Raw genomic sequence first — 19,038 nt, 5'->3', positions numbered from 1 at the left:
AATCAGTACACTTTTTTAATGAAAGAAATGAATGTCTTTATGCAGAAAGGATGATTAAATTGATCAAAAAGAACAGAGATATTGACATTGATAAAATAAGCTGTTCTTTTGAATATTCTCGTCATCAAAGAATCCTGAAAAAAGTATCAATATTTCCACAAATATATTGAGAAGCACAACTGTTTTCAACATTGTAATGGTCAATAAATAATTGGTAAAAGTCATATACCAACCCAAGACCTTTGAATGGTAGTGTAGATCTGTTACTGCATACAAATTATGTTCACCCGACCTTATTGTACATGGTGTTTGTCAGAGGATGGAGGGATGAGTTCAGAATCGGATCCAGGGCTACAGACTCCTTGTATTAGATTCTTGTTGCAGTCACCCAAGCTAGCAGCAGGAGAGAGTCTGGGATAAGCTACTTGCCCGGTCAGATCCAATAGGTCTTCTAGAGCACACATGTTATTCATTCCATTCTGCTGGGGCGAGTTCACTGGGGAGAATTCTGGGATGGAAATTAACTCCTTCTTCGAAACAGGGCTGAGAATAGAAAAACAAAAAACAAAGATGACCTCAATATTCCCAGTAAATATCAGGTACTGTAATTGGGCCTATTCCTCCTCCCCTTTTATTGATAATTGGGCAATATCTGTTCAAAATAATGAATTGCATACTGAAGATACCAAATATACAAAAATGAACGTCATGAAATCAATTTTTACAATGGAGAATGTTTTTAAACCAGCTAAATATTTAGCAAATATATATATATATATATATCGTATCGTTACACCCCTAATATATATATATATATATATATATATATATATATATATATATAACATTCTGCTTTTCATCATCGATTTTGAAAAATATATATATACCATCTTGTTCAAAGTTTGCCTACAAATCAGGTCTCAGTAATGATTACATTACATATAACAATCAAGCAGATGATAGATTGCTGCAGATCAAGTATTAGTGTGTGTAAAAATCATAAAAGCATTATATTCAATTTTTTTCTCATTTTTAAAACCTTCTGATTTACTGTGATGCAGTTCCTATACCTGGTCAGTGTAGGGCAGTCCAGTGTACAGGAATTGTTGACCCAGTCACTGTGTCAAACTCACCTAACCTCCATGTACTGCACTTCATCTGCAGAGTCCTCTGCCGCTCCACTTCTCCCCTCCAAAGTATCCAGACAAATAAGAGGCAGAGGGGGTTTTGAGTCTGGCAAGGGGGTCAAGGAAGAGGGTGGGTTGTCATTCCCTCCCTCCTTTGATTTCACCTGTGTTATCATATGTCCACCAGCATGAAAGAAAGTCTTTGCTTGTGGGCCTGTTACCATTGAACTCCCCTGTCCACTGGCATAGGGGATGTCTGATTTCTCCACAGTGACATCCTCCCTTGGTCCTTGAGCTGTGGCCTGTCCATTAATTTGTACAGGATCAGGTGTTTTCACATTGGTCAGCTTGGTTTTCTGTAAATTGTGGGAGGGAATATTTGTAGGTACTTTCACTTGGGTGTAAACTTGGGGTTTACTGTCTCTCATCACAATACTCTTAATATTTTCTGCTGTGTTTTCAGTCAAGCTCTTCAGTGGGGTGACCTGCACCTTTGCTGCTGATGTGTCTTCTCGCTTTATCTCTTTCTTTACTTGTAAACTTTGAGTCTTTACCTGCTCACTCCCTTGTCTAATAGTCTTGGCATTCTCTTCACTGGTCTTTCCTTTCTCTTCTGTTTTCACTGCAGTAGAGTTAATGTTCACTTGGCCGTTCAAGAAGGGATTTTTTGTGGGCATGTGAGCAGGAGACTTCATCTGTTAATTCGCACATCCATTCTCTGGTCTTTTCCCTGGACGCTCCTGTTTGTCGATCTGGCCATGCACAGAGGTCGTCTGAATGGGGTTGGCCTGAGATTTGTCTTCAGAACTTGAGGTCAAATGGTTACCACCTGAATTTTTTTTTTGTAAAAAAAGTATTACAATTTAAAATACCTTTTTTCTTCAATATATTTTAAAATGTAATTTAATCCTGTGTTAGCCAAGCTAAATGTTCAGCAGCCATTACTCCAGTCTCCACTGTCATATTACACTTAAGAAATCATTCTAAGAAGCACAACTTTTTATGTTTTTTTTTGATGAAAGGACAAAATCAAATAATAATATTTATTTTAAATATATAAACACACACACGCGCACACACACACACACACACACACACACACACACACATATATATATATATATATATATATATATGTAACAATTTAAAAGTTTTTACTGACATTTTTTTTTTCAATTCATTGCATCACGTTTTATATCCAAAACTGACAGAAATGCCCACAACTTTACTATAAAGTTTCTAGCACAAGACTACAAAACATTTAACATTTGTTATGCAATGTATGCTCTTTATAAATACCTGAGTCATGGTCAACAATATAACTAGTTATTTTTCTTATTTTAAATCATTGCATGCATTATGTCACAAAAACATATTTCTAAAACACCTAATAGAGTCAAAAACCACACAAATGACTCCAATGTGAAGCAGAGCAGGCAGACTAAATATAGTCAGTTCAGTCTTTGAACAGATCACCTTAAACACAACCTATGACAGTGAGTACGATCCCCTGTCACCCTCTCCTGCAGCTGCTGGAGATACTGCAGCGATGGAAAAATACCAGCAGGCCTGCTGACACATAGCTAACACTTTAAGGTGCTTTCAAAAAAATAAGCATCCTTACATGCATGGGAATCATTTGTTAGGAAAGCCACATAGAAAAATAACTCCCAATATTAATGTAAAATGTAGTTTTTAACATGCATTTCTACCATGTTTGGTGTGTGAGTGCGAGAGGGTTGAGTCCTACCTGGAGGAGAGATGGGGTGTGAGACAGGAGATAAGGGCTCTGGGCTGTCCACTTTCTGTCTGAATATCAGGTCATTCTGGAACTTTACCTTTCAGATCATTCACTACTTTTTTTTTAACTTTACACAAAAAGGGGGTATTTGGGGGTAATCCATGTAGGTATTTGCCTCAACTGTGCAATGCTTTGCCTAATTTAAAAATTTTTGGAGAAAAAAAAACACGCTTTACTACTGTACAGTGTAGCACACATACTGTAGACACTAAACAGTTATAGAGTTAAAGTGATGGATGGTTTGTTTCTTACTGTTACCTTCATCTTGCCATCACCCTTCCTGGTTCTCTTCATTATTTTTTTCAATTCTCTGCAGGGAACATTTGAAGCACATTTTAGTGTAGTACTATTTAGTGTAGTATACAGCTGATCTATGCAAAGTTGCTTACAGTGGCTTGCTGCTGGTCGTACTACCTTTTTTCGTTGTTGTCTTTCCTGTTCCTCCTGCTGTTTAAAAAGCTCTCTCTCCTGCTGCTGGCACTCAGCATCCTTTTGAGCACGAATCTCTGCCTCCTCTTTCTATTTAACACATAAACACAAGTGAAGCTTAGGAGTCCACAGACAGAAGATCAGAGAAGAATGACAGATAGACTGATATAGATATATATGAGCAGACACTCAATAAGATTTAGAACCATATTTAATTGCAGTATGTACTTGGCATTATTATTTGATTTCTTTGTTTTTTAAAACAGTATTTTTCATTCTTCAGAAGTTTGGAATTTAAGTGCAAGCTAATGCCTTTTGGTCCAATGACTAAAAGGGGTAATTTCACTTGAAATCTTCTGACCTCTTTCTCCATCAGGGCCTGAAGCTCCTTCTCCTTATGTTTTTTCTCCTCCTGCTCTCTCTTCTTCCGTTCCTGCTCTTGCCTACATTTCTCTTCCTCAGCTTGACGAGCCTTCTCTTCTTGTCAAGCTCTTTCCTCCAGCTGCCTCTTCTTAAGCTGCTCACTCTTTAGTCTGAAAATCACACACAGTCTCATGAGAAAACGTCACTCTTTAACACTCTACTCATTTTTTTCTTTCATGCGTTTAAAATTTGTCTTTATTTTTATTTCTGTCTTTTTAAAAGATATCTTTCAGTTTCTTATAATTGTACAGCAGTTTGGTACTTTGTGGTTTTTAAGTGCTTTATTAATACATTTTAATTGATTTTAATTGAAAAACACATACAAAAAGCAACTTCAAAACTTCAATATTCAAACCATGTTAACACAGTTATGTGACGCATACTCATTATAAATGTGACCCTTGACCACAAAACCTTAAGTCTTAAGTCGCTGGGGTATATTTTTAGCACAAGCAAAAAAAGCATTGTATGGGTCAAAATTATAGATTCTTCTTTTATGCCAAAAATCATAAGGATATTAAGTAAAGATCATGTTCCATGAAGATATTTTGTAAATTTCCTTCCATAAATATATCAAAACCTAGGAATATGCACTGCAAAGAATTCATTTGGATCATTTTAACCCTTAAACAGGCAAGAGTGGAAAATGATGAGCAAAAAATATTTTCATGTCATTTTTTACATCATCTGAGCTTAAGTAAAACATATCCAAAAGAATTTTTGAAATATTTGATATATGTTGGATTTTATGAGTTGTGACTCCCAGGTCACTTTGCCAGATTAGGGTATAAAAAAGGACCAAGTCATTAATATGTTAACTGTTACTGGCCTACTTGCCACTGCATGCTTAAAACAATTATATCCTATACTTTACCTGATGTAATGTTGACAAATTATACATCATTCAAAAGCTTACGAACTCAAGATTCAGCCTGTGAAAACCATTTTGAAATCGGACCTTGCTTTACCATAAAAATGGTACTCTGTTACCCCCCATTTTTTAAATAGGCATTAAAGTTCACTATCCAAACTTAAATTGCTGTAATTTATGAACACTTTGGAATATAAACCTAAGGCTCGTCTCTTTTTTTCTGGCAAATGTGGAATTGATTCTGGCAAATGTGGAATTTATTCAAGAAATTTAAGTATCAAAAAGTTATAGAAGTTTAAATGTACTGTAAATAATATGCGCTATATTAATTTTATTATATTTTATTTATTATAAATATTTTACATAACAGGTTTTACTCTAAAATTGGTATAAAATTAAAGCCTTGTGTCTAAATAAGTTATGTTACAAATTTGAAGTTGATATGAAAAAAATTGAGGTTCATGTGAGATTTTATTTAGGGCGTCATACCACACACAGCCACTGGGTGTCATCAAAACTATTTTGAATTTTGCTCATTGCTTAATGATTTTTTCTCTAGATTTCTCTGTGAATTTCTATCTCAAAATAACCACCAAATATGAAATCCTGAGACTCAGACCTTTCCAATGATATGTTTGTTGCCAAGATTATAAAAATTTTTGGTCCTAGAAGACCGTAATGCATAATGTTTTATGACACTTGACCCTGCCCACTAAGGGGGAGGTGACCGCCATTAGATTTTAAAGTACCATTTCCATGGTAAAGCAATGTCCGATTCCAAAATGGTTTTCACAGGATGAATCTTGGGCTTCTAAGCTTTCAAATGATATATGATTTATGACAGTGGTTTTCGACCCTAGTGGGTCGCGATGGTATTGCAGGTGGGCCGCCAATTACTAATAAAGAAATAATAATATATTTCATATAATGAAATAACAAAAAAAATAAAATAAACTGTAACTATGCTTCCACTATTCGAGCTTCCTGATTGGTTTAAGAATAAACCGCCAATTTATCTTAGATATTTTTGCTGCATATGCTACAGAACAACGCATTATGCTATCCGATCCAATCAGAATGCATTGCGCCTAGCGCGAGAACAGAACAGACTGGGCATATGCCTACGTATCTCAAGGTTCACACACTGTCTGTGATGCGCCTTTTTTCCGAGCCCATGTTAACGGATCAGAGCGTTCACACTGCATGCGGTAAAAGGCTAGAAATAAAAACGTGCGAAAATAATTAATGTCAAGCACATGAGCATAGAGAGAGTTGCGAGTGCACAGGACGCAGTTTAAGTGAGAGGAGACACATGCGAGAGCAGCGTGTATCTGAGCAAGCACGTCTGGTTTTGTGACCGAGCAAAGTAAATCTGCGTGAGAACAGAGAGATTCGCACTCGTGCGTTATTTTAATGTGCTTTCGCGTAACAATAATGCGCTCTCCCTTCTACATGAAGTTGTGAACCTATATAATGTATAACAAATCTATTTCAACACCTGAGGCACTGCATCAATTAATGAGCTCTATGAACAATGCATGGCAAAAAAAGAAATAAAAGTCCCTGGACACAGGATTTATTTATTTATATTTTATTTATTTTTTTTGCCATAAGTCTATAAATGTTGTTACACCTTCACTATAGTGATTATTTTGACTTATCTCTGTTCTACAAACGTTACAACTTTTTGATAAAGCTCTAATTAGTTTTCTTTTGGAAATATGTTTTCCAAATTCATCCTAAATTCATTTATGACTGTAAAGCATATCTGTGTGTGTCAAAATTGTGATTAAAATCGAAATAGCAAAATTGATCAAAGAAATCGCGCTGTTTTTTTTTTTTTTGTCCATATCGCACAGCCCTAGTTCATTCAATAAATACAGTTAACTATCTAGCTTCTGAGTAATAAATTATTAACCCAACAATAGCGGGGTCAGTTAATTTTTTTTGCAGTGGGCCGCGCAAACATATGTGTCTGGTTGTGTGGGCCGCGAGTTGAAAAAGGTTGGGAACCACTGATTTATGATGATTACTAAAAGATTTAGTAAAAGACAACAGAGAAAAAGACAACACCAAAAAAGAGTGCCAAGCGTCCCACAGGTGGGACAGTGACAGTTATGGGGTTAATTTCTTTTACTAAGCTCCTCACATAGTGGGTGGTGTCAGGTTTTGTATTACACAATTTATTTGAACTAATTTATAAAAAAAAAAACGTTTCTAATCTTGACAAAACACATATCATCAGAAAGTTCTGAGTCTTACGGTCCCATCTGCCAACTGTTTTTTTGATATCGAGACTGAAATGTATAAATTTGATACAGGAGAATGCATAAAAAAACACCCAGTGGCTATTTTGATACAACGCCTAAAAATCTCATGGGAAGTTACATTTTGTGATATCAAATTAAAATTTAGAACACAAATTGGTTAGACATATGACTTTGATTTGATAGTAATTTTAGAGTAAAAATTATTTTGTAAAATATATATTTTATATAAAATATTTAGAGTACATTTGATTTACAGTAAATGTAATAATTTTTTGAAGTTACTTTTTCTTTTTTTTAAAAAAACAAGACCAAACTTATGTCTATATTCCAAAACATTCTTAAATTACAACCATTTAAATTTAGTGTAATGTTAAGTATATTCTCAATATACTCAATACTCTCTTTTTTATACCCTAAACAGGCAACGTGACTCAGGAGTCACATACATTTCAAAATGTGCTAAATAACAAAATAAACTACATATGACTAAATTTTTTTCTTCAGCACCCTAAGACAATGTTCAGAATTAATGTTAGCAGTAATATAATTTTTTTTCCAAAAGAAAAGTAAGTTTAACTACCTCAAAATCTGAATGTTCTCCACCACTGGCAGCCATGTTGGATTTAGATCAGGCTGACTAATATACCACTGAAAACTTGAACCAAATCATGTGACCAGCATACTTGAGACAGACCAGGCATTGATAAATGATAAAAGGATTTAATTAAAAAATTGTTCTTATGCCCCAAAAAAGACAATAAAAACTATGTGACTCGTGGGTCACGTTGCCTGATTTAGGGTTAAAGGTGATTTTCTCTGTATTTTGATTTTTTTGCACCCTCAGATTCCAGATATTTAAATAGCTGTATCTTGGCCAAATATTGTCCTATCCTAACAAACCACACATCAATGGAAAGCTTACTTATTCAGCTATTATTCAGCTCTAAATCTAAATTTAGAGAAATTGACCCTTATGACCGGTTTTGTGGTCCAGGGTCACAAATGTCTGAGTCACATTCAGCAAGCATTGAACACTTTGTACAATAGTTCAGAGAAATACATGGTGAGTCATACACAGGCATACCTTTCCTGTTCCTCCAATTCCCTGCATTGTTTCTCCTCCTGTTCCTTCAGCACTCTGGCCAGACGCCTGCGTTCTGCAAGCAGACGAGACGCCTCCTCAACATCTGTCATTCCAGCAACCACCCTGCAAGGAGAGTTCACAGGTGAAGGATCTGTGAGAGAGTCAAAAAAGATAAGCAAGTGTAAATCATTTTCACAATTTGAAGCTGAAGTGAATGAGAAGGGCATGTAAATGATGAATGTCACTGCTGTTAAAATGAGTTTTAACAAGTTTGGAACGCTCAAGTACTACATAGCAGGCTCCCTTTAGTCTCAAGGGCCTAATTTATGTAGTAATTATTTTATACTAATAAGGCTAAGTATACAAGGACCCACCTGCACATTTGTTTGCCGTCACATCATTACAGTTTGATTTGGGAGGTTTTTTCTCAGGGGTCTCCAGCTTTTCATTCTTTTGCTGTTGGTTTTCCAAAACTACACTTTTCTTCTCCTTTAAACCATTAATGTGATTTTCTATCTTTATTGTTCTTCTTTCTGGAGGTGGTGAGCTGGAAACAGCTGTCTCCATTTTTGGTGCCTTATCCAAACTTTCATTGTTAGGGCTCCTGTTCTGATGGATCTCAGCCTTGAGAGACCTGCCCTCCTTCGGATCCTGATTTTTGACATCCTCGGCTTGCCTGTCTTCTGTCTTCCTGCTGCTGTCACTGACCGGTGTGGCAGGTCTGTGTTTCATAGGGGAAGGTGGATACTGCCGTACTATACAGGGTGACTGAGTATAACTCTTAGGCAATAACCTTCAAAGCATACAAAAAGAGAGCTGATTCAGATGCTTATAATCAGCTCATTACTGAATCAAACAAAATGTAATTAATTGGAGGTACTTATGTCAGCATCTTACTTGGCTGTGGCACGTGAGGCCGAGTGGTGGGTAACATCAACAGGAGATTTAACTCTCCTAACTGGTGAACCCTTAGGTGGGAGAGCCAGTCCTTCTCTCTCTACGCAGTCTCTCTTTCTGCAACAAACACAAATAACACATAATACTCCATGGTGCACTGCTGCCAGATGGCAATGTAACAACATCCTTTTTATTCCTCCCTTTGCAGTAATATTATAAAATATGCTATTCCTTCAATGGCAACGCTGAATTTAGCAGCCATTGTTCCATGTTTCGGTGTCACATGATCCTTCAGAAATCATTTTAATGTGCTGATTTGGTGCTCAAGAAACATTTCATATTATCATAGATTTCGTATTATGATAAAACAGTCGTGCTTAATATTTTTGTGGAAACCATGCTAAAAAAAATTCAGGATTATTTGATGAATAGACACTTAAAAAGAATAGCATCTGTTTGAAATAGAAATATTTTGTAACATTATGAATATCTTTACTGTCCCTTTTGATCAGTTGAATGCATCCTTGTTGAAAATATCCATTACTTAAAATAATAACTAAGAAAACAAAAAAGGATACTACCTGGATATCATTGTTTTCAAAATTGTTATTAAAGCTATTTTAAAAAGTTAAACAGAAAAAAAATATATAAACTAAACAACAGAACATAATTTATACCGTTTACCACCCAGGGATAAAAGTGTTTGTTTGCTTCTGCATGTCTGTGTGGACTGTACAACTAAAATAACACTCTCAGTATGTAGCCTACTTTACTGAAAGCTTTTGTTTTGTACTTCTATGAACAGAAGAGGTTTGCTTTTGAGTTTGTTATAGATCTTTCCTGACCTTTTGGGTGTTCGGGGCACTGAGATCTCCACTGGATTCTTCGGTTGGCACAGGATTGGTTCTTCTTCGAATTGGTGACCCTTTGTGAGGACTGGAGGGCACTGCATGGGACAGACAGAGGAGCATTTCCTGGTCAGAGCAGATGTCTCAATATTACCACTTGTGGCTATGCAGTTTAAAAAAAGCCACATTTACACACATACTCCTTGGTTATCTAAAACAAAACAAACAAAAACTGTATTCATGTTCAGTGATTTAATTTAGCTCCTGTGTGAAGCTTTAATAAGATAATACAACGGGCTGAGTGTGTGGGTGGGTGGGTGTGTGTTACCTTTGCATTGCAGACAGGACAGATGCAGCTCTGCAGCACTGTTACAGCGAACCAGTGAGGAGAGTGTGTGTGTGTGTGTGTGTGTGTGTGTGTAAGGAGGCGATTCACTTTTTTTGTCCATCGAGTTCAGATGGCCATGATGGGCTGACAGAGAGAGGGATGAGTGATGGAGAGAATTAAGGGGGAAAAAAAGGAAAGGATGATTCGGATGGATGGCACAAACATAACATTAATATGAATGGAAAGATGGAGGGATGAATTTGGAAATGTGTCCAGAGCCCCTTTTTAACATGTATTAAAAATGTGAACTTTATGATAAAGGGATAATAGCATATTATTGATTTAGTGACTATTGATTCAAGTTAAACAAAAAATATATAACATTTTCATTTTAATAAAATAATACAGATATTGTATCTTTTCTGACAAACCTAAGTAGGATATAAAGAGGAAATGATGATGAAGGCCAATTACGAGTTTTGAAATGAATTCTGGGTGATATATGACGCATAGATCAGTGTGTGTGTGTTTATGTGTGTATGGTTATGTTAATGTGTCCATGACTCTCAAATAAATCTAACAATTCAGCTGAGATCTAATTAGGAAGAAAAACAACCCAAGAACAGACAAACATGCACACACACACACACACACACAAAACATATAGCTGTGGTGGTACTGCAAACAAGTACTTAAAAAAAAAACACACATAGCTCAAGCAGGATCAGGGGGAGGAGAGCGGGCTGGTTTTTGGGATAGAAACGATGTCAGTCTGAAGGGACAGGAGGAAAGAGGGGATGAGAAAAGGCCAACCACGTTTCTTACTGTTGCCTGATTCAATGGCAGCAGGAGAGGGGGCAGCGAGGTCATTGGGGAGAGCAGAGGGAGCAGCGTGAGGAGGCGGGGCATTCTCCCAGTCACCTTGGCAATAAGGTCACGGTAGAGCACAGCAGAAACAGCAGAGCGTTATGGACAGACTGGGCACCCTTATGTGAAGTGTGTGTTTTGGGGTGACGTGTGTACCTAAGCACACACACTTAAACACTTTCACCACATCCTCTGGCGCTCTTTAAGCATGGCAGCCGGACACAATGAGCAGGTCTGAGCTCATTTCAGACACACTCAAACTCAAAACCTGCATCCTTCACATACACACACTGCATCATCATAATCAGAACACACTTTTACTACTGAGTCTCTCAATAAGCATCCACACTTCTTGGGTATAAAGGGATAGTTCATCCCCTAAAAATCTACTTTCTGTCATCATTTACTCATCTTCATGTGATTTTTTTTTAAAGAATCACTTTTGGTTCCCATAGACTTACACTGTATTTTTATACATACATATTTTTAACATTACATTTTTATGTAATGAGGTAAATGAGTACTGAAAATGTTTATCTATCAACATTCTTCAAAATATTTTTGTCTTTTCACAGAAGAAAGTCATACAGGATTGGAACAACATAAGGGTGAGTAAATCATGACAGAATTGTCATTTATGAGTGGTCTATCCCTTTATTACGAAACATTCAAAAGTCACTGTGGATAAAAGCATAAACTTAAGTGATTTTTGTGTAAATGATATTAATTATCAGTAATGACTTGGATGAATAAAAGCCTTCAGAAATCTTACAAAAACAAGCTTTCTTCCTTAAATGAATAAATCTAAGGCCCCAAATCAATAACCAATTTCTTAACCAATTAATGTGTCCTAGCCAACAGGACGAGGAGCAGCACACAGAAAGAGCTTATTCACTCATTCCTGCCTGTCCTTCCTCTCTGATAAGCTGAAGCATGAAACCTGAGCTCATGGTTTACTAAAGTCCAGATGAAAATCACAAAAAATGCAAGGACACATCTACACTGCAGTGTCACAGCAGCTTTATAACGGCTTCTTGACATTCACTGCATTGTCAAAAAGTGATAATAAAATAAAGCAGGAATTCAGTAAGGTATATTTTAAAATAAATAAAAATGAATTGAATTTAGTTAGAAAAATGCAACATAGAAGCATTTTCATGAGTTGATACTAAGTTGACTGTTGAAATCCACCATATCATGAAAGATTTTCTCACAGTAGTGCCTTACTTCCATTCTCACTCCATCAGTGCTCACTCCCCTCCTCCCACTCTCTCTTTTTCTTCATCCAGTGTGATGTCTGTGTGTGCATTACACTCACCTTGAGCGGTGCTGTTGGGTCCCCATGCCCAGCATTTATTCTTGTTCTCCAGCTGCAAGCTGCGCTCCAGTGATTTCCTCATTAGAGCTTCCAGACGCTCCTGTGTGTGCCGTTCCAGCACAGAAAAAACCAGACACTCACTTCACCAGTGGACATTTACACCAACGAAATCAGTACAACCACAATGGGTGCAGATATATGCACTGATAAAAGAAGGATCTTCATCTACGCCACCTATAATTCTATGTGATTGCTTATAGTACACTACGGTTCAAAAGTTTGGGGTCAAGACTTTTATTTATTTACTTACTTGAAAGAAAGTAATACTTTCATTCACCAAGTATGCATTAAATTGTTTAAAAATGGCATTAAATTAATGTATAATGCTACTAAAGATTTCCATTTGATCTTTTGAACTTTTGAATAATCAAAGAATCCTGAAAAAAAGGTATCCACAAAAATATAAATGTTTCTTGAGCACCAAATCAGCATATTAGAATGATTTCAAAAAGATCACGTGACACTGAAGACTGGAGTAATGGCTGCTGAAAATTCTGTAAATATTTTTTAAATATATTAAATTAAAAAAAAGTTATTTTAAATTGTAATAATACTACGATCTAAACGCAAAGTGTAACGCTCATGGCGCATATGCACTCAGGGCATGTCCTAATCCACTTTTGCTATTTTGACGACGAAAAACGGTCCGTGCGCCGGGGCGCATTTTTGGAAGGGGTTGTCCCTATTCTCTTAATCAGAATCAGAAAGAGCTTTATTGCCAAGTATGCTTGCGCATACAAGGAATTTGTTTTAGTGACATAAGCTTCCAGTAAACAGAGACAACAACACACAGACAAAAAAAAAAAAAAATACAAATAAATAAATAAAAAAAAAATAAAAAAATTTACAGGAGAATTACAAATTGGCAAATAAATAAGTGTATAAACAATTGTGCAATAAATGATAATGGAATAGGATTGAGTGAGATGCAGGAATGTTCTAGGATGGAGGGGTAACAAATAAATATAAGGATATTGCACATTTTTGCATAAGCTTAAGTTTAAGTGGGAAACATTTAACTGTTCATGAGGTAGATTGCCTGGGGGAAGAAACTATTCTTGTGCCTTGCTGTTCTTGTATTTGCGGCTCTGAGGCGCCGGCCAGATGGCAAAAGTTCAAAGATGGGGTGACTTGGATGTGAGGGATCCAGAGTGATTTTCTGAGTCCTTTTCCTCACTCTGGATGTGTACAGTTCTTGGAGGGTGGGCAGGGGAGCACCAATAATCCTTTCAGCAGTCCGAACAGTTCTCTGTAGTCTTCTGATATCTGATTTTGTAGCTGAACCAAACCAGACAGTAATTGAAGTACACAGGACTGACTCAATGACGGCTGAGTAGAACTGTTTCAGCAGCTCCTGTGGCAGGTTAAACTTCCTCAGCTGGCGAAGGAAGTACAACCTTTGTTGGGCTTTTTTCACAATGGAGCCAATGTGATTGTCCCACTTCAGGTCCTGAGAGATGGTGGTTCCCAGGAATCTAAATGACTCCACTGCAGCCACAGTGCTGTTCATGATGGTGAGTGGGGAAAGTGCAGGGGGGTTTCTCCTAAAGTCCACAGCCATCTCCACTGTTTTGAGCGTGTTCAGCTCCAGGTTGTTAAGACTGCACCAGACAGCCAGCTGCTCAACCTCCTGTCTGTAAGCAGACTCGTCACCGTCCTGGATGAGGCCGATGACTGTAGTGTCGTCTGCAAACTTCAGGAGCTTGACAGAGGGGTCTTTAGAGGTGCAGTCGTTGGTGTACAGGGAGAAGAGCAGAGGGGAGAGAACACATCCCTGAGGGGCACCAGTGTTGGTGGAGCAGCTGTTTGACATGAATTTCCCCAGTCTCACTAACTGTTGCCTATCTGTCAGAAAGCTAGTGATCCACTGACAGATAGAGCTAGGAACAGAGAGCTGGGTCAGTTTGGTCTGGAGGGTTGTTGGGATGATGGTGTTGAAAGCCAAACTAAAGTCCACAAACAGGATCCTCACATAAGTCCCTGTTTTGTCCAGATGTTGCAGGATGAAGTGCAATGCCATGTTGATTGCATCATCCACGCACCTGTTTGCTCGGTACGCAAACTGCAGGGGGTCCAGTAAGGGTCCAGTGATGTCCTTCAGATAAGCCAGAACCAGTTTTTCAAACGACTTCATGACGATGAGTAGCCTAATGGGTGTAACGTTCAATACACTAATCAGAGTGTCATCTCCCATTCCCTTTAAGAGCGAGATGCGCTCGTGCCATGGCGTATCGTTATTTACATATTAAATAATTTGTTGGCGGAAAAGCTGAAAGCTTCTCAAGCGAAGAAATCGACCTTCTCGTGCGCGATAATCAGACAAATTAGTTCGCCAATTTCATTCATCATTATAAGTAGTAATAGGGTGAATTGCAAACAGGTAGCCTAATTCTAATACATGCAATGACTATACATCATTACATTTTAATATTTATGTAGCCTACACAATATTATTTTACACTGTAATCCTTTTGTTTTTAATATTTGGCATGTTTGTTTGAGGCGCGTCCCTGTGTGTAATAAGCAAAGTCAACGCGCACTGTGGACCTGCCCAGAGGGCATTTTTTACCAATGCGCTGTTTAAATAACAAAAAAAATATTGCGCCATTGATTTTAGACTAGGTTTGAGTTGGTCTATGGCAGAGGTGGAAAGAGTACAAAAATATTCTACTCAAGTAAAAGTACCATTACATTAATGAAATTTTACTTAAGTACAAGTAAAAGTACCAGTCTAAAAATCTACTCAAGTAAAAGTAAAAAGTAGCTCATTTAAACTTTACTCAGAGTAAAAATTACTTAGTTACATTTTAACAGTGGGAGGGAGTCAAAATGGGACAGGCCAAGAGTGTCAAACTCAGTTCCTGGAGGGCCACAGTCCTGCACTGTTTAGATATAACCCTAGTTAAACACACCTGATCCAGCTAATCTAATCATTTAGGTTTATTTGAAAACTACATGATATGTGTGCTGGAGCAGGGTTAGAACTAAACTCTGCAGGGCTACGACCCTCCAGGAACTGAGTTTGACACCCCTGGGATAGGTCTATTAATCTCAAACTAGTTGTTTTTAATTAAAGGAATCAGTTATTTAGAATAATAAAACATTTGGGCTGTTACCAGGCAAATCATTATCAACAAACTCATCTTTTAATGCAGAGGAAATGCAGAAGATTCATTGGAAGTGGCATTTAGATGTATTACATTGTTTAGTGCAGGACAAGAATGCATTTAACCTGCAGTTACAAATGCATGAATAATGTTTTGATATACAAGACATAAAATGTTGAATACTCATTTAAAATGATAAGAAATTAATTATTTAAAAAAATCAAAAGATACTTTAAATGTGAAATTAAAATGGCCAGTATGTGTCAGCAAGTCTCTGTTAATAAGTGAGTCATTGCGATTGAACCGAATCATTTAAACGGTTGATTCATTCAGGAACGAAATACTGTCACGTTGCTCAGAGACGCAAAACTGTGCTTTGGTGGCTGTGTTTGGAGTTATTTTCTGTTGTAGAAATAGAGCTAAAAAAGGCAATATGGTGTCTAAAACGCAAGTCTCTTAATTAACTTGTTTACTGAACTGTTATATATATGTATGTATATATTCATGATGATTTTTGGAGGAAAAGATGGCATTCTTTGTGTGATTTTGATTTAATATATGAAATTATATAAATATGTGAATTTTCTGCCCCTATATCTTACATTTTGTGATCATTCTAAATGCATTTTAGGAGACTGAATCACACAGTGAAAGAACGCACTATAAATGCGCGTGCACATCATTAAAACAAAAATAGCACACTCCTCACCACTGTCTTTTTGGCTAATTTGTGCAAAACCTCTTGCTAAAATGTCAAAGCTTCATTTTAACCACCAATGCAACGATGCAATTATTTAGCTTACCTCTACATTCTTGTGAAGGGTTGATGTCTTGTCGAGATTTTATATGCTAGTTTGGTCTTCCTAGGCAAGTACAGTTTACACTGCATAATAGAGCATACATATGGCCAGGGGTTCACTTCATTTCCTTCGAGTTCAACTTCAGAATATGACGGGGTTTCGTTTTCAGCGGTGTCTGCACCACTAACGCCTGTTTTGTCCGTCTGCATCTTTCTTGTGATTTTAGCGCCAGTTTGCCCTCCTGCCCATTATTTACTGACGTAGTTTCCAGGGAGCGATTTATTTATTTATTATTATTATTTTTTTTTTTACTCAGTAATTAATGTGTTTTAAAATGTAGCGAAGTACAATACTTCAAACTAAATATACGTAATTAAAATAAAATTACAGATTAAAAAAATTACTTTAAAAAGTATTAGTACACAAAAAAGCTACTCAATTACAGTAACGCGAGTAAATGTAATTCGTTACTTTCCACCTCTGGTCTATGGCGCAGTCTATTTTCAGCTCCTTAAAATAACAATGCGCCTGAACACACCTCTTTTTTTAGACCAGTACGCCCATGGGCGCACAAATGAGCGCAAATGCATTTGCTAATTAAACAAAGTGGCGCTTGATGGGAAAATGCGAATGGTGCTGGACTGAAACTAGCAAACACACTTGTGCTGCGCCTTGCGTCGCATTGCACCGGGTGTATGATAGGGCACTTATTGTGCATAAGAGACTTGTTTCAAAAACATTGTTAAACATTTTTACTTTACTGACCCCAAACATTTGATTGGCAGTTTAGTGCCAAATCACAGACTCAAGTACTAACTAACACCTTAAATGTCCTCATTAAGTTCTAACACATTGCCTTCTAGACATATAACACTAATACGCACCATAAGATCAGCAAAATGCATACTCAGATATTGACATGGCAATTTATAAAGCAAATTGCCACAATCTCATTTAAGCTTCTATTTGTATTTGCTTTGCATCTATTAAAATTGTTCCAGCAACATTTGTTGAGTTCGGCATCACCTCTCCCACATGCCACTTTGTTTCTCTTTCGTTCTTTGCCCACTCCTTTTCAGCCTTTCCAAAATGAACATAGTTCATAGTTCATTCAAGCTGAATGTGTGGCAGATGAAGGCCGTGCTTAAGAAGAAGAATGAATCCACAGCCCAGCAAGAGACAAGGATTAAAATAAAGTCTGATCTGATCCAGCCAAATCCCTCTGACTGGAGAAGTATCACAAGCCACGGCACCCAGTAAACACTCACAGGCTCATAACAGATAAATGTTTGTACACGAATAGTGTCTGCCCTGTGGTTGGGTTATATTACATGTCAAGGCAGGAATTCATTGCCATAGATACAGTGTGATTGCTTAAAATGTCATTAAACAGCATAAAAAATTGTGATTCTTTTTTTTTTCTTTCTTTTTTGTAAATTCAGATGGTTTTGCATTGCACCATATGAATTTATTCAAAATACAGGCCTAATTATATTCCCAATACAGGCCAAAATTCCCTACAGCTACTGAAAGATTATCTACTAATGTCCTGACATAAAAGTTCCATAAGAGAAAATAGCATTTGAAAGGTCAAGGGAAGAATAGCATCAGTATCTGCTATTTCATGATTTCTTGCTTGGACACTGAGTCCTAGGACAAGTGCATTTGACCATAGATCTCTGCCCTTCTCCTCCTCTAGCTGCTGTCTTCTCTTCTACTCCACAGCTGCTCTGCGAAGCTCCTCCTTCTGTCACTGCTCCTCCAGCCGCTTCAAGCGCTCCTCCACCATCTTCTCATACTGCAGCTGTGCCCGCCTTGCTTTCTCCTTTATAGCTTGCTCCCGTGCAGCTGAGAGAGAGCGAGAGAAACTATTGACTTTATTTTGACTTGTTACTGTATGTAACAACATCATCGAACTTAAAGCTTATCATCATAGTTTCAGACAGCTTCAGCAATTTTGGGGCTGTTCTCACAGGGAATATCTATGTAAATATACACTAGCACCTTTGGCAATTAGCATTGTGTATACATATTTTAAAGTCATTAAAGTAAATAAAAAAATGTTTTGTGACCCTTGAGTTGCACTGGATCTAGCATCCTTTGAAAATTACCAAATCATGTGCCATGCAATGCACCACCACTACTGATATAGAGTTCATTTATTGACAAGCAAATTTAAATTTTGAGTTTAAAAACTATGTGGTGCTAATGATACCAAGATCATAGGTTCAATTTCAAAGAATGTATCGACTGATAAAATATAGACCTTTGATGTAAGTAGATTTAAATAAAAGCATCTGACATGCATATATTACCTTCATTTCATATTCCACTGAAATCCGAGAATTGCCCCTGTGAGTCACAGCACCCACACATTAAGAGACACGAACAAACACGCTTACCCAAACTCCTCTCCCTCTCCTCGCGTCTCTCCTTGGCAAGTCTCATTCTATCATCTGTCTTCAAATAGCCCTCCACATCTTTGTGAGAGAGACAGGGAAACATGAAAACAAGGGGGAAAAGAGACTTTATCTCGTTAGGCATTTTTTACACTGCTTGAGGTTTTTAGAAAGGTGGGACTTACATTGTTTACCTGCATGTGAGTTGGTATTGGCTGGATGTCGTGAAGGTGAAGCGTGCCCATTGGTTTGAGTTTTCTTTTCTGTGAGAGTGGGTGGGGTCGGAGCATCAGCTTTCGACAGGATGGAGAAGATGATATGTCCATGAAATTTAAAGTTCAGTCATTAGAACCCATTGTTAATTCTGCCATCAACTCCTTTTCAACAATATGACATGTGACCCTAAAAT

General features: G+C 37.2%; 1 pseudogene; it reads right to left on the bottom strand.

The window, feature by feature from the left end:
* Positions 1–282: 282 nt before the first annotated feature.
* Positions 283–18,920, bottom strand: LOC132131121 (MAP7 domain-containing protein 2-like; annotated as a pseudogene).
* Positions 18,921–19,038: the final 118 nt, after the last annotated feature.

The sequence above is a fragment of the Carassius carassius genome, chromosome 4 (assembly GCF_963082965.1).
Source record: "Carassius carassius chromosome 4, fCarCar2.1, whole genome shotgun sequence".
NCBI classification, from domain to species: Eukaryota; Metazoa; Chordata; class Actinopteri; order Cypriniformes; family Cyprinidae; genus Carassius; species Carassius carassius.
Note: the sequence above shows the minus strand (reverse complement) of the source record. Positions and strands in the feature narration are given on the sequence as shown.